Source organism: Tamandua tetradactyla, chromosome 3, assembly GCF_023851605.1.
Source record: "Tamandua tetradactyla isolate mTamTet1 chromosome 3, mTamTet1.pri, whole genome shotgun sequence".
NCBI classification, from domain to species: Eukaryota; Metazoa; Chordata; class Mammalia; order Pilosa; family Myrmecophagidae; genus Tamandua; species Tamandua tetradactyla.
In genome coordinates, this window is record NC_135329.1 from 190,752,076 (window position 1) to 190,775,308 (window position 23,233).

Here is a 23,233-nt window from a genome sequence, read left to right on the forward strand (position 1 = left end):
GAATGATTCAGATCTTACTTTGATCAGTCCCTGCAATTCTAACAAAAATAATTTTTGTGGTGCAGATGAGTAAGCAGTAGGTAGAGTCAGAGCAATAACTAAGATATGTTCTTATTTATTGTGCAAGTTCTCAGGTATGCTAGGAAGCATGTGGTTGTGACAAGTCTTGACTTATTTCCCCACTTGTAACTCTGCAGAAATGGCTCCTGTTGCTGGCCTAAGATCATCCTGTTGACCCCATGAGCTGGAGAAATCTGTCAGGGCGGGATAGCCAACTCTTCAGATAGCATCTCCACTTAACTCAGACGTCAGCATCACCATTTCAGCTTGACTTTCTCCAATTTTGGCAGCTAGGATGAGATTACAGCCCACAAAATACTTTAACTTTATTAAGGTATAAAATGCAACCCCATTGTCATAAATAATTGCTTATAATCCATGAGGTACAACTAAGTAGTAAAGCTGGAAGGTTTATACTGGGAGGATTTCTAGGTGTTTTAAGGATTCTATGTAAAAAAATACAGTTCAATCCTTGATGTGGTCCTGAAAAATCCATATAGAGCATTGAGTAAATAGAATATCAGGAGGTTTATATAAAGTGATAATATTTACCGCTGTAACATGAATCAATTGTCTTTCACTAGGCAAAGCTTCAAGCCAAAGGTTTTGTGTGAAAGAGCTTTTAAAGGGCCATAATCAAGTGGCCAAGATAATGCAATAACCATCTCCTTGAAGAGAAAGGCAAAGAAAAGAGTATTTTATAATATGAGCTAAATTGCCTGAGATCAGCTTTTGTCCCTAACACTATAATGTGATCCTAAGGCAAGGAACTTAATTTTTCCTTGACTCAGTTTCCTTGTCTCTAAAATGAAAATGATGGAGATGTAAGGCTAATAAGAGTTAATGGAGGAATAGCACATAAATACTGCACACTGAAGTGTTCAGTGAAAGTTAGTTTTTCCTTATTGTTATTTTGCGAATATCTTGAATTTCTCAAGAATTTCCTCTTCTTTCCCAAAATACAGTATATTTGGTGCTCTGGGCAGTTAATCATCCAACTTGTTCAGGCAGAAAAAATGCTTTGAGCATATCTATCAATTTCTAACATCAACACTTTCTCTGGAAGTGGCACAGTCACTAGGGATCTCTGGTGACAGTCAGCTCTGGACACCAACACTAGCTACTATTCTTTTATTTGTACCCTAGACAAGTGGAGAACACATCTCGACCATTGAGCACATGGTTCCAATGCTGCATAGATAGTGACATAATGAACAAGAGAAGCCTACAAGAGGAGCTTCAAACAAAATTTGTATTGGTGGAAATTGGGAGACCCTGATATCAGAAAGAACTCATCAGTAGATGATATTCTTGAAGCATTTACTGTCTCAGAACCAGCCATCATTATTTTTCTTACTGTGCATAGCTCCCTCACCATACATGGAAGAAACAATGATAACAAATTGTGGTGTATTCTCAGTAAAAGAAATTCATTCTGATTGGTAAGTGAAAAACATTATAACATCCCAGATAGTAACATTATGCTGAGACCACCAATTCGAAATTTTTTTTCCCAATAAGTTATTAAATGACCAAGGGCAAATTTTTGAGGAAGAAAAATAAAAGAAAGGGTGAAGCATCAGGAAGGTTTGGTCTTACTTAGCCTTAGATCACAACTGGCATCGATATACTTATCCCAGTCGACAAAATACAGAATCCAAGAAGGTGCTAGTGGAAGTACTTGTTCAAAAACCTACTTCATCATTTAGATGCTTGTTATTTCCTGCTTTTATGAGATTGTCAGCATTTTTTTCCTACCTAAAAAGATATTAGGAATGGGTAGGCCACAGTGGCTCAGCAGGCAGTGTTCTCACTTGCCATGCTGGAGACCCTGGTTCGATTCCCAATAAACAACAACAACAACAAAAAAACAAACATTAGGATTTTACCATTATCTCTAATTGTTGGTGGAGCCAAAATTTTTCTTCTTTTCATATTTCCAGGTTTTTCTGTGAATTAAGCTTCTCTGTTGTTCCCATAATTAACATATTGTTCCAGTATTGGCATTTTTTTGCCAGTCATTTTTCCACTTTGTTGTCAGATCCATTCCTTCTCTGCTGTGGGGAACAACATTGCCCAGTTTCCTTGGCACTTTTGCTTCTGTTTAGGTTTAGCCAATAGGAAATTAGGTGAGAGACTGGAGGAGAGAAGGAAGGGAGAAGATAAGGTATTTTTCCTCCTCACTCTCTGCTTTGGGCAACATCATTAACAGGGATGTGTCTTTTCTGTAGTTACAATTCCCATGAAATAGTCTGCCATGATTCCACTTGGTAGTGAAGGGTCTTGGCTTTGGAACTTAGTAACACTGATTTTTCCCTTCGTCTTTCTGGTAGAAGTGGCTTTCTACTTTTGCTAGTATCTGGTTTTCACACCATCTTCTGCTTGCTTTCTCAGATCTTCCATTACCAGTGCAACAAATTTACTGCATTAACCTCCCTCTACTGAAAACATGCAGAATAAGTTCTATTTTCAGACTGAACCCTGACTGATGCATATGTGTAGAATCCTTGCAAATTCTCTGCAAGAAAATGCTCGAGTACTACAAAACTCAAGGATTTCAAGGGTTACAGAAAATAAATGATATAGCTGAAACTGTTTTTGGACCATTGATGGCAGTTTGGGCATCTACAGTTGTGTCATTAATGATCACTTAGAGTCAGAGGAAAGACCAATTTTTGCTGAAAACTTGTACTCAATAAGGATAGTGAGAAGTTTATTAACTCCAAACACTGCATACGTAAGCTTCTTAAGGACTTTCTTCAGGGTCCTTTTATAGTTTCGAGAGAGTTTTAACACAAAGCATGGGTTACAATATAGTTAGCTTAGTCCATAATATGCAAGTTTATTCAGTGGTGCCTTACTTGATTAGAAGCTCAACTATCTCCTTTATATTCTTCCACTATCTCCTTTATATTCTTCCTTATAATTCAAGATACATTTCTGATTTGTAGTGAATTGCTACAGTGGTTGGATGTAAATAGAATGAAGCAGGCATAACTTTTAGAATAAATTTCTTTCAGAGATGTCTTGGAAAAATTGCTACCATCTTGTTGAAGTAGGGGTTTTTCTACTGTTCTCAATAACTAGAAAATTAATTACCTGCATTAGGAGAAAGTTCCTCTCCTCTAAGATATTTTGATGACAGAGGGAAATGTGTCCACGAGTCCACAACTTAACCTCTGAAAATATCAATTGTGTAATTATTGAATTCTTTAAAGAATTATGATTAGAGGTCATAGCAGTATTCTAAAAGGGCTTGGAAACAATTTCACAAAAGCTGTACTTCTAAATTATTTCTGTGATGTCACTTCCCATTTATTCTGCCATCCACTGCAATCTAGCTCTTATCCCTCAACTCCCCTCTTATCTTCCACTCCTCTATTGGAAGTCTCTTGAGAAGGCTATCAGTGACCTGCAGTTTATTTCTTGAAAATATCTTTTCTACAGTCTTGACTTTTTGCAAATGCTACCTTATCCTACAAATAATTAGGACTTCATTTTCTCTTTCCAGAGCATTGCAATGTGTTTAATTGCCTCAAATGTCTTTCTTTTCCAATATATCATCCATATTGTCACAGCATGGAGGGCAACCTTGCACAATGAGATCATAGGCTTAGCCAGAAAGATCGAGTTTCAAACCTCATTTCTTTCACTTAAGTGGATTAATGCCAACCCTCAGTTTCAACAGGACTTGTCAAATGTGGACGACATGGCTTACACTGTGGAGTTGTTTTCAGAATCAAATATAATAACAGCTATGAAAAGTCTTGTACATGGTATAAAGTCATTTTAATTTAGACAAAAGTTCAGTTATGATTATTTATCTCTTCTATTAGATAAATTCCAGACTCCTTTGCTTGATGTGTGTGACCCCTTTACAGGCTACTGCTTTTTAAAATTTTAGCTGCTGCCCTATCAGCCCATGTCCTGGAAACACAGATGATTTGGCTTTTTCTTTTCCAAACATGCATTTATTACATGAAGGAAGGAGGTTTGAGAGGCATGGCCTGTTGGCCCGCATCATGTCCATCCATAACCATTGGCTAGAACTCAACCACATGGCCCCACCTAAGTGGTTGGGTGGGAACGGAACTCCTGCGGTGTTCTCAAGAAGAAGACAAGAAATAAGAATATTGGTGGCCGCTAGCATTTTTTACCTTATTATCTCTGAGAAGATACCTAACAAATAATTTCTGTTCCTTTGCATTTTTTTGGCATTTTACAAATTTCCCAGGAACTATATACTACATGAAAAAAATGTATAGTAGGAAGCCCTCAATGTTTTAAAAGAAGCTACCCCTTTAATTCTTATGACATGAATTTATACTGCCTAAAGTATTTTTTTGGACATTCAAAAGGTCAAATTTGGTGAGATTTGCTATTGCAAAATTTCATTGCTAACATGACAGAAAGAAATCCATGTAATAGAAATACGAAAAGTCCTTTGATTCAACTGATAGAATTCAAATATCTAAATAGTAATGGCTTTCACACAAAGTAAATATTGCTTAAGAAACTAGGGTTTTAAGAGATTTAACTTTAAATCATGCTTTTGGTAGAAAGTGATGGAGGAGTGGAAATACCTCAGATCCAACTTCCTGAACCTCAAGCCCTTTCTTTCTGGTTCCCTTTCTATAGTCCTATCACTTCACATTGCCTGTCCTTGAGTTCTTAACTGATCCACCTCAGCTCTCTTCTTACTTGAGGGTTGAGAAGAAGTAGAGAGAAAAGATATTGGAGAAATACTGTGGCCACTTCCTTCACCACACCTCTTGAATATCCAGAAGTCAATAAACATTTACTCAGATTTATGGAAAATGTCATGTCTTCCATACTATCAAGGGGATGACAATTTCTCCATCCATCCATCTATCCATTTATCCATCCAACCATCCATCTATTCAGGAAAGATTGATTAAGATTCAATAATGAGCAAGGAACTATACAGAGCATAGACCTATTTTACATCTTCTCTTTTTAGTTGCTACATAGTAAATGAAAGTCTTTCTCAACATGCCTACCAGAGATCTGGTACACTGACATGAATTGTCCCTATTTGCTCTGTGATAGCCATTTTTTAAACGGTTTTTCATTGTATAATATAACATATATACTAAGCAAAGAAAGAAAAAAGCAATAGTTTTCAAAGCACTGTTCAACAGGTAGTTACAGGACAGATCCTCTCAGCTTTTTCCTTCTAGCTGCTCCAGAAAATAGGAGGCTAGAAGGAATAAATTTTTTATCATCACAATCAACTTTTTTCTTTTTTTTTTTCTTGTGAAAAGTAACATATATACAAAAAAGAAATAAATTTCAAAGCATAGCACAGCAACTAGTTGTAGAACAAATTTCAGAGTTTGGTATGGGTTATAATCCCACAATTTTAGGTTTATACTACTAGCAGCTCTAAGATACTGGAGACTAAAAGAAATACCAATAAAAAATTCAGCAATCATATTCGTTTGTTAAACCCTACCTTCTCTGTATGACTCCACTATCACCTTTGATCTTTCCATCCTACTCTTAGGGGTATTTGGATTATGGCTATTCTAACTTTTTCATTGAAAAAGGGGCTGTCAATAATATGGGGTAAGGGGATGGAACTAGCTGATGCTCTGGAGGGGATGGGCCCTCTAGGTTTCAGGACTTATGTCATAGCCATTCTAAACACAGAATCTGCTTAAATCCCAAAGTACAGGTAACATTTTGACACTAAAAGATAAATTTACCACCTGCTGTTCACTTTTTTTTTTGCATTCCTGCCTCAAACCTCCCATTCTCAAGTTCTGAGAAATGTGGCAAAGCAGTTAGAAAAAAATTAAGCAAAGATCAACAGGTCTTCTGAAAGTAAACTACTAGTTTAAAACAATGTAATTTGCAACAGGAAAGTCTCAGAAAAATTCTAACAGACATAACCAGCCCATTATCCGCAACATTTGTGGATTTAAAAGAGCTCCGTAAACAGAGCATTTAGGAGCCACTGATTTTGTCTTCACATTTTTATCAGGCTGATGGATATGGCCAAAGAATAGCTGCAGCAGGATATCTGCTACACTTGAAGAAGAGCTGATCTTCCTTTTGGACTAATTTTTCTACACTTATTATAATCTCTTTTCACATTAGTTCACGAAGGCACTTTGTTTCTGTGGTAAGGAACACATGTCTAGAACAAAAGTCCTAAAGAAGAAATTGGCTTAACAACCCATTCCATTCTTTAACACTCCAGTTAAAATTAGAAAAATCAGTTTATCAGATTGAGAAATATAGCTTGTTATACATATGACCCTTGGGTCATTAGCATTTCACAATCATTAATATTTCATTATCCTTTTATGTTGACTGTAAAATCTCACTAGAAACATATGTGAAATTTTTATGAATCTTGTATAAAGCATATGAAAAATATTAGTCTTTTCATTTAAGGGGGAAAATAATCTCTTAAAATGTCTTAGTTTCCAATTAGAATTTTAGACTCTTGGCTGAACATTTAAAACAATCTTGCCAAATTGAATGGAATTTGCTACCTGATCCAGTCTTTCTTGGTCTCCTATTTACATTTTTTATATCTACATGATTAGTTGTGTCTGAATGAGCAAGAAGAATCAGGTTGTGGAATTCTATTTTACATGTTTGGGATTATTTGTTCAACCACTCCATATTACATTAAGTCAGAGAACACTGGATTTTCTAAATTATCTGGTAAAGCAGGCCAAATTTTGTAAGTATTTTTATCATCCTCCCCTTTTTCAAGGAGACTTGGGATTTATTCACTTCACGTTATGCTGCTGGCTTTTTTATATACATATGGTATGTCATGCACCGGACCAAGAGTCATTTTAGATTCTACCCTAAAACACAATTGCTATTGTATGCTAGAAAGGAAATTAAGAAATGTTTTCTTTTCAGTCAATATTTCCAGGTGGTCATAATTCTCACCATATAGTAAGAGAAATAAAAGTTCCTTGGATTCACAAAAGCAGTTTTTATAATAAGATATGCTCATTTTGAGTAGGATTGCCCAAGTGATATTCAGTCAAGCATCGGTGCCTTCTACCTGAGGGTAGTGTTTCTCAGTAGGGCTCAGTTTAGGTGGGAGAACAATGTCCCATAATTTACCCACAAAGAATGGGTCTGATCTGCCTCACAATATCATTTTCTAATGACAACGAGAGAGCTATACTTATAAACTGTTCAGGAAACCTAACACAAATCCTCACTGGAGCTAAGAGATTAGAATATAAATAATTGGTGCAATTATTATATTATATAAATATGATAATTTATCATATAAATAATTCTGGCAATGGCTTGGATGAAAGGGCGATCTTAATTCTCCTTTTAAATGTTATGCATCTTCTGATTATTTCTTTGTTCTCCTGAGATGAGAGGAAAGGTCTAGACATGAGAAGAAGTAGATTCATTTTTCCCCTTTTCCCTTTGACTGGTTAAAAATTCAAGAAAGTATTTGCAGTTCTCCTCCGAACCAAGCTGGCTTACTTTGGCTTATGCTTTTATTTGCTCCTTTCTCCTCAGCTTTGCCTTCTTTGTGCCTATTTTTTCCTTTTCCGCCTCTTCTGAGTCACATGTTGACATAACTCTGTGCAAAGCCTGGGGTTTGAAGAGACATGGACACCAAGTCCCGATACACAGAGATTTTTGTCTGATAACACCACAAACACTCTGCCTGCAGACTTCCTACACTCGAGACATAATATTTTCGAACACCCATTTGCCAAGCAGTTTGGCTGTGAACACACCAGCCTGTTGGTGGTTTGTCAGAGCTAGAACGCCGCGTCAGAATTCCTCTGACTCTTGGATTTAATTCCCACTTTAGCCGCACTAATAAACAGACCTTCTTTTTGAAGTGGAGAATCTAGGAGATTTTTTTCTCCCTCCGGTTGTGGAGAAAATGAAAAAGTAGACTGCTTTATTCCAAACCTTGTTTTTTATGAAATACAACTCATAACTCAGAAAGAAAAGCTTCCTGAATTTCAGACCTATGAAAGTTTCAGTCTGAGACGCTGTTACATCTGTTTGATCAGTTGGTAACTTTATTTCCTTTCTTCTCATGGCTTCATAACCTGGAGGTTACCTGTGCCTCGTGCTATTGTTCCTATTTGATGTTTTCAAATAGGAACGGGGGTGACCCTCCTACCCTTAATTACATCTCTTCTTCCCTTCCCTCCATCCAGTTTTACTAAGTTCTTTTCTCCTTCATTCATAGCTGCTGTAGGTAGATATTGGATTTAATGAATGAGAGGGGTGGGAACAGAATGTGGAAAACAAAGGGAGAAGATGTGAACAGCAAAGTGAACAAGTAGAAAAGACAATTAAGAGGAGGCGAGAATCAGAGAAACGACTAGAACATTCATAAAAGATGTAGAACAAGGTCCCTGCTTTTAAATATGGGAAATTTCACTAGGTGTGCTTAGATAATTTGGCTTCTTTCCTTAAACAGAACAAGCAAAACTGATAAGTTTTCATGTGGAAATGATCTGCATTTTTGACTGGCAAGAGGTGAACGATGAGAAACTAAAGAGACCCCTACCCAGCATACACACATGCAACGGTGGGATTTGGTGATCAACATTTAATCATGAAAGAACAAGAGCTGATAGAGATTATGATTCCGAGTCAATAGAATGTCTCTTTGTCTTTGAGCTTGGTGAGATTTGCTTTGTTTTGTTTTGTGCTTTAGATATGTCTTAAGGACTCTTTCAGGTAGGATCTGGCTTAAGCCAAGAGTCGAAGGCAAAAAGGGACATGCTTTCTCCTCTTTGATGTTCGTGCTGATTTAGTACATAATATGCCCAACATCTATGGTCAATGGTGGTAGACCCTCCATGGACACAAAATAAATAGACAGATGGATAAATAGATGATACTTTCTCCTACTCAGTCCTCCTCAGATTTTTATATGGAACTGTTCTCCAGTTCAGGGCTTCACATTTTACAAGATGTCTGAAATTTGGAGAGAATTCAGAAGAGATTATGAATGTTGATGAAAGGGTTAGAAAATGGAACTTACAAGAAAGATTTAAATAAATTGGATTTGCTTATCTTGGAGAAGAGAAAAAAGGTAACCTAATAACAGTCTTCCAGTTTTTGAAGGTATATAATATACCTAATAGGTACCAGCTGTTTTCCTTCTCCATCAAAGAGAGAACCAGAGGCCAAGTTCTCATGCTGCAGACATCAAATATAAGGACAAGCTTCTTGTCCATGGTGCTGGTGGCAGTGTTAAAAAGATAAACTGGTCATCGTTGAACTGGCAAAAACTTTTTTGGAATTTTTAAATATAGGATGGATTTTTTTTTCAGGTCTCACTTTCTGGATATTGGAAGATAAAATTGGTACCGTGGTTCTTTGTGTAGCATCATAATTGATAAGTCTGTAAGAACAGAAACCTATTTTAAAAGGAGTAACTGTAGATAGTGACCAAGGATCACAGGATCAATACCCTACTTTCCAAGTAATAAGTGTTATCAAAATAAATGTTATCAAGACAGAGACATGATTTTCATGGGGCCTTCAGATGTACACTTTTTAGCACGATGTTCTGCTTTCTCAGAAAAATACTACAGCTAATTGATAAAAGGAAGGGCAAAATTAAGAAAGAGCAAAGATCCCCAAAATATATAATAGATACTAAATTAACTGAGAACTGCAGTTAGAATTATAGAGTGGTAAATACATCCCAGGCCTTTTACTTTTCTTTCTTTTTCATTCCTCCTAGCTAAATTAATCTTGTTGACCCCCAAGAAGATCTGCTTCTGTGCACAAGTCTTTGTGTGAACCAATATGATTTAAACAGGCCTGCTGTCCCCAACCCACAGGGTAAGCTGATCAATTAAACAATAAAAAGTATTTCTTTCCTCTATAGTAGCTGGTTATATTGGTTATTTGGTTAGCTCAAGGAAGCAAGAAAATGTATCCAATTCTTTAGCAAATTTCTAGTTTCTGTAGTGCTAGCAACATAGAAACCCATGGCCTCACCGTCTTTTTTTATAAAATTCTGTTTGATAGAATGCATCGATGATATGTTACATTTGCGTGATTTATTTAACACAATGCTGGCAAAATTGGGATTAAACACAACAGTTATAAAAAATAGTATTATGATCTTTGTTACACAATGCTATATTTATGTTCTTCTGGTTTTAATCACACAATTCATGGTATTTTAGTTTTACCTATTCTACCAAAAACGTTCAAATAATTCTCTGTGAGTTGGCACAGAAAGATTTGCTTTTCAAACGTAAGCAGAAACAAATCCTCTGCAATGAAAATGTGGTATAGATCATCTTCAGCGGAAATAGACCAATACTGAAAGGCTTTCAGATTAAATCAGGAGGGGAAAGGTTTAGATTTTTGTCTTTCACATTTTATTCTAGGGAAAGAAATGCAGAACGTTGTAGTGGCTTTCCTTACAGGGTCCTTTTGCAAATTTATTTAATTTGGCAGAGCAAAAATATTTTTGAACCTTAGACATTTTCGAACATTCACTAGAGCAGAGAGGATGGTATAATGAACCCTCATGTACCCTTCAATTAGCAACAGTTTACATTCCTGCTTCATTTACCCTTCCTTTCCCCCCTCTTTTTTTCTTTCTGCTCCCACAACCTGCCCCCCCAACCGTCACACACACTTTTTAAAAAATCTTTACTGGAGTTTAAATGCACTTAAACTTCTTTTGGGAATCAGCTATGCTTTTATCAGTCTCAAAAATTTAAAGTATCTTTATTAGTCAGTATTCGAAGTCTTTTGTACTGATTCATATTTTTGTGTCAGAATACTGGGTGGGTGAGTGTCCTTTTGTTTTTGCAACAAATTACAGCAAATTCAGTGGCTTAGAATTTCACTATCTTACAGTTCTGTAGGTCAGAAATCTGAAATGGGTCTCTCTGGACTACAAACAAGGTGTTGGCAGGGCTGAATTGCTTTCTGGAGGCTATAAGCAAGAATCTATTTTCCTGTCTTTTCCAGCTTCTAGAAACTGTCTGCCTTGCTTCCATCTTCAAAGCCAGAAATGGCTGGTTGAGCCTTTCTCAGATCACATCAGTCTACCATACTTTCTTCTGCCCATCTTTTCCACTCATAAGGTCCCTGTGAATATATTGGACTTACCTGGATAATCTGGAATAATTTCCCTATCAGGTCAGCTGAACAGTAACCTCTATGCCATCTGTAATTGGAATTCACCTTTGCCGTGGACTGGAGCATATTCACGTCTGGGGATTAGACTGTAGACATCTGTAGAAGGCATCATTCCTCCTATCACAGCGGGCGTTCTGCACTGATGCACAAATACACATTCAAGTTTTTATGCTAAATCTATAAATAGATTTAAGAGTTACAGAGAAATAGTAAAGTGATATTTTGTCAAATCCCCTGGGTTGGGTCTATATCAAATTCTGTGGCCTAATTACTGTTCACTCGCTGTTCAATCTAAATAACTACAGCAGTAATTACCACCTAACAGTTTGTCAGGTAAAAATTAGCAGCAACAACAACAGAAAAACGACCATGTGCTATGCAAGAGATAAATTACAGATAGAACACTTTGCAGGTGGACTGGACCTTCTTACAAGGAACCTTACTGCAATCCTGAAATGTATTTATCTTAGTGTATTTCTACACTTCTGTTGCCTAGGATACCACAATCACCTAAAATGTTAGGTACTTTTTCTCTGCATTCTCAATTTTGTTATCCAAAGACTACATCAGGCTCCCATACCATGCCCAAATGCTCATCTCCTCCTAGATTGTTTCCTAACATTATACCCAATGGAGAGGCCTCTTGGTTTACCTGACAGCAGAGAGGGATGGTGTGATTTTACTGCTGCCGCCAACCATAAAATTTTAGGCCGCATGACCATAGATGTGGTGCAGATGTGCCTAATGTTCATTTAACAAGCTCTGCACAGAGCTCTCATTAAAAATGACTCCGATAAATGTTTATACGTCTTTTCTGTTATTTAAACAAAATCATCATCTTATTTGTATTTTACAACCTACATCATATATACTAAGCTAAAAACAATTTATCATGACACTTTTTCTCAAACTTGGGAGGATGACAGATTTGTACTCCTTCCAAATTGGGGATGAACTGATTTCCCTCATTCTTTTTTCTGTTCTGGATAGAGTTGTTCTAGAATGAAGAGGTAGCATCTTCCCTGAACGAGGCATATCCTGTGTTGAGAGAAGGAGCATTTCAATCAGATGAGATCCCAGCCAGGTAAAGTTTTTGAAGTTTAGTTTATCAGATGCACAGTCAGGCTAGCAGTATAATTCCTAAGGTTGCTGTGAGTACAAGTTGAGATAATATACAGATAGAAGCTAGTGCTGCATCTGATGCACCAGAGGTCTGTTCTCTTCCCCTTCCTGGACAGGAAGGGCCAAAACAGTGGAAAAATACTTTTAAGTTCACACACTTTTCCATGTTAATAAAATTCATTTTCTATTTGTGAAAATGCCTGCATAGACTCACCAAATTTGGAGGGTATTGTTTGGAAAGGTCTGATCTAAAATTGGGGTGTGTGGCATATCATAAAAATCACTCTTAGGGGAGCTTGGGGCATGCAGAGAAATAGGTAGTTCTCATTACCTAGGACCTGGAAATAGAGTTTAATGGGGGGAGGGGTCCTCAATTTCATTTAGGATGGACATATGATATTTAGTAATAATTCCATAGATGGAATACAATGAAATGCTGGTTTCGAATGGGTACCTCACGTAGAAAGTCACAAGGGTGGGTATTTTGCTAAGCAGGTGTGATGTGTGGTCAAACTCTTCTCACTTGGGCATTGATTTGTGGGTTGCTCTGGACAGAAGTGCAGCAGGAATTAATTTTTTTAATTTTTTTTTATCAATGATAGTTACAGAATCTTTCAAATAACCTGGGATGGCCAGTGTGGCACGTATGTTCTCCCATTGACTTCTCCATGGTCCACAAGGCAAGGAGTCTTGTCGGTGGTCCTTGTGCACCAGCCACACTGCACTTCCTCTGCGATAACAAGTGTAATGTGCTGAGTCCAGGAGTGAGCTTTTCAGGGGAAGGGGAGACGTAGAAATAGAAATTATCCAAGAAAACTATGCTGAGCAAACCAGAGGACAGATTGGGCAACATTTTCTAATAAGACAAGGGATAATAACCTGATGAGAACTACAAAAGAAGTGAAATGGATGTTTCCAAGGGCTAGGAAAAGATAGACATGCTATGTGTTGGAGATAATAGGAGTTTCAGATTTATTAACACGGACTGGAGAGTTGAGGGTTATTTATGTTGGTGGTAAAGAGCTCAGACAAGACATCCTCATTTACTGCCTGAAGAATGAATAAGTCAATTTGTTTCCTATCTTCTAGTTTATCCGCACACAATACCTTCTTAAACAGGAGACTAGATCGCATGCATGATGTTAAGCAAATGTGGAGTTGGAAAAGCACCTCATCGGAATAGACCTTCAGATTCCCTTCACTCAGGGGCTATTAGGAAAGCTTCAGATTCCTGCATAAACTGAGGGGAATTAAAGCAGGATTGGAAGGTGAGCAAGCCTCGGTGGCTGGAATAAATACTTTGTGCTATGAGGGGCTCAGCAGAGCATCTCCCCGCTCAAATCTGTATCGAGTGACTGTAAAACAAAGACGGGTTGAAATGGGCCAAATAAGTAATGAATAAAGTTTCTACAGTATCCACATGTAAAATCGGAGTTTAGACACAGAAGCGTAGTTCTGAATTTGATTTGGTTTTAGATAAAATACCAAACAAGAAAGGATGGGGCGAGGGCTCTGCAACGTGAACTGCAGTTTGGTGGATAAGGCAATTTCATAAGCAAAGATTTTGAAAGAATACAAGAGAGAAAAATTGCAATAGAAGAGGAAGTGATTAAAGTATTTCACAAGGATTTCAAAAGAACCAGGGTCAGAATTCAGTCACAACCTTGACAGCTTTCAGGAGGAAGTGGAAAGTGGATGTAAGGATAAAGCTGTCATCAGGGTAAAGCTGCGGGAGGAGATGAGTCCAAGTGCCAGGTACTTCTCGGGCTTCTACTGAGTCAGGACACCCACCCCTGGGTGGAGTGGTCACGTAACTAGTGACCCTGCCAGGCACCTTTGTGTGAAAGTGTTTTTGGTTTCTGATGCCTGAATTTGGATTTTTCATGAAATTCGTATCTGAGAGAACACAGATAGGAAACACACACACACACACACACACAGCAATACGCAGTTTGCTTATTTCAACCCTGTTATGAAAATAGAATCTTATACTTGTCAGTATTTAAATTTTATCAGATCTTTCCATTGTTATTAGGTTCTTCCATCCTATGGATCCCTGATGCACTCAAGTGGATTGTGAATCTGATGGAAAGGAAGGTAGAGGAGAGAGACTACCCTCGGGCACTGTTCTGTTATTCAGCTCATCAGGTAGCAGGCACATCAGGGCCAAACCTTGCAGGCAGGGTCCAAAGGGAAGTTGGGCTGAGATAAGTCCTCCTGTAATGCTGGTGAACTGCTATTGCCTACTTGTAGGCTCCATCTGCTGATCAGCAAGTGCTGTCCCATTAGTCCTGAAGTGAGGTGGTGTGACTCCCATTTATGGATGAGGAAACGGATGCTCAGAATTTGCCATGCAGCCAGCAGTGGTGAAGCTAGAATTCATATTTAGTTCTGTCTGATGCAAAATGTATATGTCCCAGCTACACACCCTCCCCACATTGCGTTTTCGCCATTTTTGAAGTGCTGTGCATGAATTAACCAAATATTTACTTCATCTCCATCAAGTATAAGACAAAAATGCATTTCAGCTTAATTTTTGGTTTAGCTACCATTTGACATCATCTATATCACTGCTCCCTTCTATTTGCAAAAATAATAACCAGAAATCATAGCCCAATCCGTTTTATTATTTCAGATCAGCTCTGTAATTCTTTTAGTGTATCTTTGGGTTTGAGGAGGGTCAGTATGTTGAGAATAATTGAGGTGCATGGGGTCCTTCTCCTCCAGCTGCTTCTTTCATGACCTTCAGAAGTCGTGTGCTTGTGTCTTGTAGTAAATCACGATATACTCCCTTTCTGCTGATTCCTGGGCTACAGTATTAAATTGGAAGGATTCCATCATAGAGCAAATTTTGAAAAAATCAGAAACACTGGATATTTTAAAAGTCAAAGAGTGAAACCTGCAGAGAAGGTTACAGACTCATTCATTGGATGTAATTCAGATGCACGTGTTTCCATCTGGGGCAAAGTTTTAGCCTTTTCAGGGACGACTGCTTTCTCTTTTCTAGTCTTGGAACACGTAAGCGCCGGGGGCCATGTGAGTTTAACTCAGTGGTCATCTATCATCCCTTTCGTAAGATGGATCGTTTGCTTGCACCCATCTGGTGAATGGCAAAAGGGTTTGGTTTTAGGCAATTCGGTGCTTTACTTGACTTTGGGGGCTAATGGGAAAAGGAAAATCTCCTTTTTTTTTTTGTTTTTTACTTTTTTTTAAGACAAATTTTGCAGCAGTGCTTTAAAAAAACATTTTGATATGTAGTTTGCAATTAAGATAAGAGGCGAGAGCCTTCTAGTAATCTTTATGGTCTACTGAACTATGTAGGACCAGCCCGAGGATAAAGGTGGAGGTTTGCCCTTTGCACCTTGACCCCGCCTCTCATCAGGCCTTCCCTCCAAAACCTGTTGCCATCCTCCATTTGCAATCCCACCTTTCGGTGGGGCCGGTGGAACTGCATTCCTTTTGGGAAAACTTCCCTCCCTCCAGAATTCGATCTTCTCTGTTTTTCTGCCCAAACTTAACTGTGCTGTTTTTTCAAGACTTAGTTAAGTGACTAATGTGTTAAACTAATTGTGCAAAACTGTTAATGAGGGATAGGAGCTTTAAGGCTCCTCTTTCCACAAACCCATGGTGGTGTGCTCAGGTGCCCTAAGACAAATGAATGACCTTCTAGCTGGGAGATCCACAGGGGCCACTGGATGAGAATTTTTTTTGCTCCGTCTATGTCTTTGGCCTCATTCAAACCACAGATTCCACATGCCCATTATTCTGGCTGAGTGTAGCCTAGAGGAACCATTCAGAACTCACAAAAAAGGTACAAAGGGACTCTGAATTAGGGTTAATGGGTAGAGGACTCGAGGGAGCCCATTCACCCTAAATATAGCCAGAACATGGGCGTGACAGCTGACACAGACACCTGGAAAACAAAGCAGAGGCTTTTTAAAATTTTTTCACTCACTGTGCATTTTCCATGTGACTGTTAGGGGTGGTCACATGTGTTTATATGTATTAACATCTCAGTCATTCCCATAGTTGGAAACAAAGAGTCAATTTGAACAAAGAAGAACCAAACTAAAGCCATTCTAAGCTGCCTTATCCATACCAGCAGAAATATTCTTATACATTTATTGCCATAGAGCTGATAGAAAAGAGAAGGCATGGAAATTTTACGAAATCTATCTTTTGTAAATATCTACCATTTAGTTATTAGTTAAATGATAGACTTATTCCATGCAAAGCTACCCCAGGTTTTATCAGTATTAACATTTAATGAGTTAATAAGCATATTGACATTTAATAGGCACTTAACTATAGGCCAAACAGCTGTGCTGTGTGTTTGACGTGCATTTTCATATTTAAACCTCAAGGGAAAAAATCCTCTGAGACAAGTTCCCTCATACCTTCTTTTCCCAGAGGAGAAAACAAGCCTAGAAATGCTGGTCTCACAACTAGAGTTTAAAGTCTGGATTTAAACCCATGCAGTCTGATTTCAGTGTCTGCAGTCTTTTGCTGTGGTTTCCCTTCTTTTCTCTATTTGGAAAAGTTTCAAACATGTAGAAAAGTTGAAGAAATAGTACAATGAACACCTATTTATCCTTTACTTAAATTCACTGAATGTTAACATTTGTCCAAGTTTTATTCTTTCTCTCTCTCTCATTATTTTTGCTAAATCTTTTGTAAATTGCAGACAAAATGCACCATTGAGAACAATTGTATTCTATCAGGGATTAGACTTGTCATTTGGTTGTCCAATTGCTTGAGTTCCTACAATCTAGAAAAATCTCCCTATTGTTTTTGCCTTTTAAGGCATTGGTATTTTAGTAGAAAGCATGCCAGTTTTCTTGTAGGATATTATACATCTAGCTATGTCTGGTTGTTTCCTTGTGATTGGATTCAGGTTAAACATTTCTGACAAGAATACCATGTAAGTGATGTGTACTTCCCATTACTTCTCATTAGAAGGCACAAAATGTTAATTTGTCTCTTTACTCACCAGATCTCTCCACTAAAAAGGTGGCCTTTTTCTTCTTTCTTTGATGCTCAAATTGCCCCAAATTTGGCCAATAGACACCCTTCCAAGCCAGTTTCTGCGTTCATTTGAAATACATCTATTAGTGTTTGAGCAGTTCTTACTTTGTTGTACTTTTCCTTCCCTGGACTTGGAATCAGCCATTTCTCCAAGGAGCTTTGTTTCTTTTTCATGAGAAATGACATTTAGAAACTGCTATCGAGGCACTAGTATGTCATTGCTATAGGGCTGCCACTGCTTTTCGACCTTTTCACAGGGCCTAGGATACATATATATTTTGTATTATATATAATAGGTCATCTGTATATACTTCAAGTTCAAATCCATCATCAATCATCCCACATTTGCAATTTCCTTTTCTCACCATCAGAACCCTAGTTCTGAACAATTTAAATATATTTAGTAATTTGTTCTATTTTGTAACATACATAAAGTAACACATATAGCATTGCCAACAAAACCTGTTCAGTCAAGTTTAAGATTTCTTTGCATCTTTTTTGTTGTTAGACTATATCTCACTAAGAGGTGTAAAAAGAGACGAGTATGAGAGTAATGTGCTCAAAAATTAATTTGAATTATTTTGTGTGACTTTTTATGGTGTTCATCTAAGCTAATTTCTTTATTTTTAATTTGACTTTATTTTCTGAACTGAAAAATGTTGACATGGTTCAAAAGGCACTCTCATCGAGCCTGTATTCTTGACTTATACTTTTGTTGTTCACTATTCATTCATTCCCAAGAAGAACCAGGTTTTCTTCTAGGTGTTAAAATACTGCAGTGACCTGGAAATCAAGGTCCTTGCTTAGGTAGGGAAGCTAGAAAGGAAATAATAAAATAAACAAGATAATTTCAGAGAGTCATAAGTTCTATGAAGAAAGTTTAAGTAGGATAGTAAGATAGAGACTAATAATAGGAGCAGAAGGAGCTTTGGAATTGAGAAATGAGGGATGGCCTTTCTGAGGAGGTAGCATTTGAACTTAGACTAAGTACAGAGTACTTAAGAACAAATACGTTAGGCTTCTAGGGAGAATAAACAAAACACTCTCAAACAACACACTTGGCCTGCAGGCCTGGAGCACACTGAATGGGAGATGGAGAAGTGGGCAGGGAGAGCTGAGAAGGTCCTGAAGCTCCAGAGAAGGACTTAGAGACAGATATGGAGTTAAGGTTTTATTTTGTGAGTTCTAGGAAGCCGAAGATTTTCTATGAAGAGAAGTACAAGACCTGGTTTAAATTTGTGTTGCTGGGTGGAGAATGGATAATAGGTGGGCAAGAGTGGAGGCAGGCAGGCCCACTGTCCAGTGTAGGAGGCACTGAAGTAGAGCATGTAAGAGGAGCCTAACTTAGATTAAGACAGCAACAGAAAAGAAGGAGAAAAGGGGACAGATGCAGGATATATTTATCAAGAAGCGTCCTGAAAACAACACAATTTTTGGCAATTTCACCAGGCTGTTCCATTTATTAGAAAATTATCTTTGCATTAAAATTCATGAGGCATAATTTTTAAACTTTTTTCTTACTTTGAAACAATCTCAAGTTTGCAGAAAAATAGCCAGTATATTACAAGAAAAACACACACACACACACACACACACACACACACACCAAAAATCCTTTTTTGGGGGGAAATACCTTACCATGTATTTCCTACAAACAAGAGTATTCCCTTTCACAAATGTAATACAACTACACAACTCAGGAAACTAGTGTGGCTTCATTACTAATGTTTGCTTTCTTGATCTCATTCACATTTTGATAATTCTCCCAATAATGCTATATATAGAAAATCCAGCTCAGAATCCTATGTGGTCTTTAATTGTCATGTCTCCATAGACTACTTTAAATCAGAGCAGGTCCTGGGTCTTGGTCTTTTCTTGACTTTCATGACCCTTTTGACAATTACAGGCCAATTATTTTGTAAAATGTCCCTTAAAATGGCTTTGTCTGGTGTTTCCTCATGATTAGGTCCTCAGGCTGTACTTTGGCAGTAATATCAAGGAAAGGGTGCTGTCTTCTTCCCACTGCATCCTATCAGGTGGCAGATGGTTTTTATTTACCCCACTACTGAAGTAGTTCACTTTAATCCCTTGATTAAGGTAGCATCTCCCAGGCTTCTTGACTATAAAATGACTACTTTCCCATTTGCAATTAATTGTATTTTGTGGGGAGGTACTTTAAAACTCTGAGAATATCCTGTTCTACATCAAATACTCAATTTATTAGCTTATATATTTATATTATTATGGACTTATGGTTTTCCATTTTATTCAATACATTAAAACATGATACTGTCATTATTTATGTTGATAATAAATTATTCCAGATTTGGTCAATGAGGGTGCCTTCTTTGAGCGCTTCAAAAAGTAACAGAATCACCAATAGTAATCAAAACTATAGGTTTATTGAAAGAGTACGGTTAACAGGGAGATCTCAAATCGAAGTTAAGAGTCTCAAAATGGTTAGCAAGTTAAATGAGCTTGTAAAGACAACTAAGGGATTTCTAAACGGAAATTTACAATAGTTGGTTGACATTTAGTTTCCTTATTACCAGGAGGGCCTTACAGAGCAGGAAATGATCATAGATTGGCTATTACAGTATATTTGTCTACTTCTGCTATGCTATTTTTGTTTAAAGGAAGTCAGCTAATTTCCAGTTGTTGCTTAAATTGTAACTTTTGCAGGGTACATTCTTGTTTTTTTTTTGCTTTTGGAAGACCCCCAGTTTTATTTTTAATTCTTTAAAAATCTCTGTTACTTCTAGGAAAAGGGGTCACTCCCAAGTCAATGTAGACAGTCGTGTAGTTTCATTTAACAGCAGTTTCTTCTTTCTAACACAAAAAGATGTTTCAGGTTCAGCTTATATTTCCACCGCCCTGACTTGAAAATCAGCCATTTCTCCCTTTTAGCGGAGAATGGTATTTATTTATTATTAATTTTTTTTAAATACCAAAAAACACCAAACAAACAGAAACATTCATAACTTTTGATCATTCCGTTCTACATATATAATCAGTAATTCACAATATCATCACAGTTCCATATTCATCATCATGATCATTTCTTAGAACATTTGAGTCTATTCAGAAAAAGAAATAAAAAAAGAAAACAGAAAAAAATTCATACATACCATTACCCCCACCCCTCCCCCTCACCGATCACCAGCATTTCACTCTAAATTTATTTTAACATCTGTTCCCCCTGTTATTCATCTTTATTCCATATGTTTTACTCATCTGTTGATAAGGTAGATAAGAGGAGCATCAGACACAAGGTTTTCACAATCACAGTCACATTGTGAAAGCTCTATCATTATACAATCATCTCCAAGAAGCATGGCTACTGGAACACAGCTCCACATTTTCAGGCAGCTCCCTCCAGCCAGCGGAGAACGGTATTTAGAAAACAAGATGTAAGTGCTGGTGTTCATTGTTCTTGGGATGTTGTACTGCCACTCAATGAACAAAACTAGAGAACATAAGCATAGATGCACACACACAGGTGCATCCATCTATCCACCCATCCATCCACTGTCTACTTACTATTTATCTGGAAAACTATGTGTTAACACAAATACTTCAAATTCCAATTAAAAACCAGTGTTTTTTCTAGCTTTCTCCCACTCTGTATTTTTAACTCCTTTCTCTGAGAATAAGAGACCTGACTCCAATTACCTTTATTTTCCCAGCATCCCAGTATGGAACCAATCTCCCATCACTGCTGCTTCGCCTACCCCAGGCAGATAACCCACGTGAATTCCAACATCCAGTTCCAGGCATTCCCAGCACTCCAAACGCGGACCCTCCTCCTCCCCTGCTTGGATTCCAAGTAGCTGGCAGGTTGCCTTCTGTGTGGACACCCTGCTCACCCAACTCAGACTCGGATGCCCCAGACTAGGCCACTGTTGCAATATCCTCCCTCCTACACCTTTTCCACCTTGCCCAGGCAAAGAGTGTAAGCGCTGTTCTTATCCGGCACCCCATTCTGAGCCGAATCCTGCACAGACATTCTTCTCACCCAGCTCAGGTTTCAATAACCCACTCCCTGGGCCACCACTCCCTGCTCGGGTTCTAACACCCCATTGTGGGCACCCCACTTGCACAGGTGCCCCCCAGCCCACTCCAGCCAACAATGTACTTTGCTTTAGCCACACGTAGGAAGGTCCCCCTCACCGCCTTGGTCGTTGGGACCCTGCTCTGGGCCATCACAGCTGCCTCCTCTCCCGACCCAATGTCTACCGTGCTCAGCTGCACCTGGCGGCCTTCAGGTGGAATTATTCAGGAAGGGAAGAGAAGGGCAGGGAAGGGAAGGGAAGAGGAAGAGAAAGAAAGTTCAACGAAAAAATGTTCTGAGGTTGGGTAAAATCACATCAGCCAAATTGAAGTCAAGATCGTTTCAAGGTCAATAACATACACTAAAACTTATAAAACTTAAGTGTGGCATAATTTTACTGAGAAAAAACAACTCTACTATTATAAAAAATACAAAGACAGCATCTTTCAACTAAACTTTAAAGAGGTTTTATAGTTTTTCAAACAGCATTTACAAACTCTTTAAAAATAATGAATACTAAACGTTGAATATCTTTATTTTTCAAGCAATGTGTCACGATTTTATGAAAAAAGGAAAAAATTTTAGAATGTCGCATTTTCCCAAAGGAAATCTTAGAAGTAAACAAGCCTCAGCCTGATGTAAAAACTAAGTAGTTTGAACAACTATTATAGAGAAAAACACTAATACCTATTATTTTTGCTACATATAAAAATGAAACTTCACTTGTAGGGTTAGGATTTTGCTTTCTCTTTATATTTGCTTTCTTCATTGTGTACTTTGCATTTGTACAAAGCCACTTGTGCTAGCAGAAAGTGTTATTTTCTAATCAAGAGTTCCAGGCACAAATATAACAAGGTATATTTAAAAAAAGAACTTCTCCCTACATTCCAGAGATTTCTCTCACTCAATGAAATAAGATTTGGGAAATGACTAAGGTGCAAAGGTAAGACAGTAAAAGAAATAAAACAATTTTTGTAAGTTATCATAGTAAAGAGTTATAAATAGTTATTATTTGAAAAATTACTGCTTAGTAGTTAAACTCATATTCATATGTTTCTTAGAACTTTCCAGAACTTCAGGACCTTCAAAATATGGAGGTACCTCTGGGCACAATAACAGAAAGTTTCTGGGCTCAGTGGTATAAAATAGATGCCTACAAGATTTCCTCTGGATACTTTCAAGATCATACTCTCAGGAAACTGGCATATCCCCCTCGATATGTTATCTGAGAGAAGGAAGTTTTAATATAGCATCAAAGATAGGGGCAATAATTTAGTGTAGAAGTTTGTCTTAGAGTAAGGGTATGTTCTTGGAAGGAACCTATGAGGACATGAAAGAAGCAGAATAAAGAAGGGGGAGAAACTAAGTAAGGATGTAATTTCAGGTCTAGTCTCAGCCTAATCCCAAGAGGAGCTCTGAAGGAGAAATTGCACTCCATAGTCTGTTCTACCTTTGGGCCAGGAAGCAGGACTCTGTTTTGTTTTGTTTTTTTAGGTGCATGGCCGGGGAATCCAACCCAGGTCTCCCGCATGGAAGGCAAGCATTCTACCACTGAACCACCCATACACCTGCAAGCAGGACTCTTGTTTCCCACAGCATTCAATTATTGGCACTGGGATGTCTCAGGTTCCAGAAGCTGCCACCATTATTCAAGGGAAATTCTTGGAGAAGGTTTCAAGTATGAAGCAAATAGTGAAAAGGATACTGAGCAGCTGAGGTGGGGCACTTTCAGAACATACAACAGTCCACGCATTGCATTGTTCAACTGCACTTGCTTTGTACTCCAACCGCTCAGAGATTCTGGGAAAATTCTCAAGA

At 37.9% G+C, this 23,233-nt stretch overlaps 1 long non-coding RNA gene across 3 annotated transcripts in view; it reads left to right on the forward strand.

Moving 5' to 3' along the window:
- LOC143676536 (uncharacterized) overlaps positions 1-21,651 on the forward strand; it is a 29,260-nt gene extending 7,609 nt beyond the window's left edge. Inside the window, exons 2-7 of one of the 3 annotated variants that reach the window (XR_013172155.1) lie at positions 198-394; positions 9,797-9,897; positions 12,208-12,301; positions 13,429-13,607; positions 14,375-14,436; positions 21,051-21,651. This is a non-coding gene — a long non-coding RNA (uncharacterized LOC143676536). Of the gene's footprint in view, positions 1-197; positions 395-9,796; positions 9,898-12,207; positions 12,302-13,428; positions 13,608-14,374; positions 14,948-21,050 lie in introns of those variants that run through there. The other 2 variants (XR_013172153.1, XR_013172154.1) reach the window with 2 other exon arrangements.
- The last annotated feature ends 1,582 nt before the right edge of the window (positions 21,652-23,233 follow it).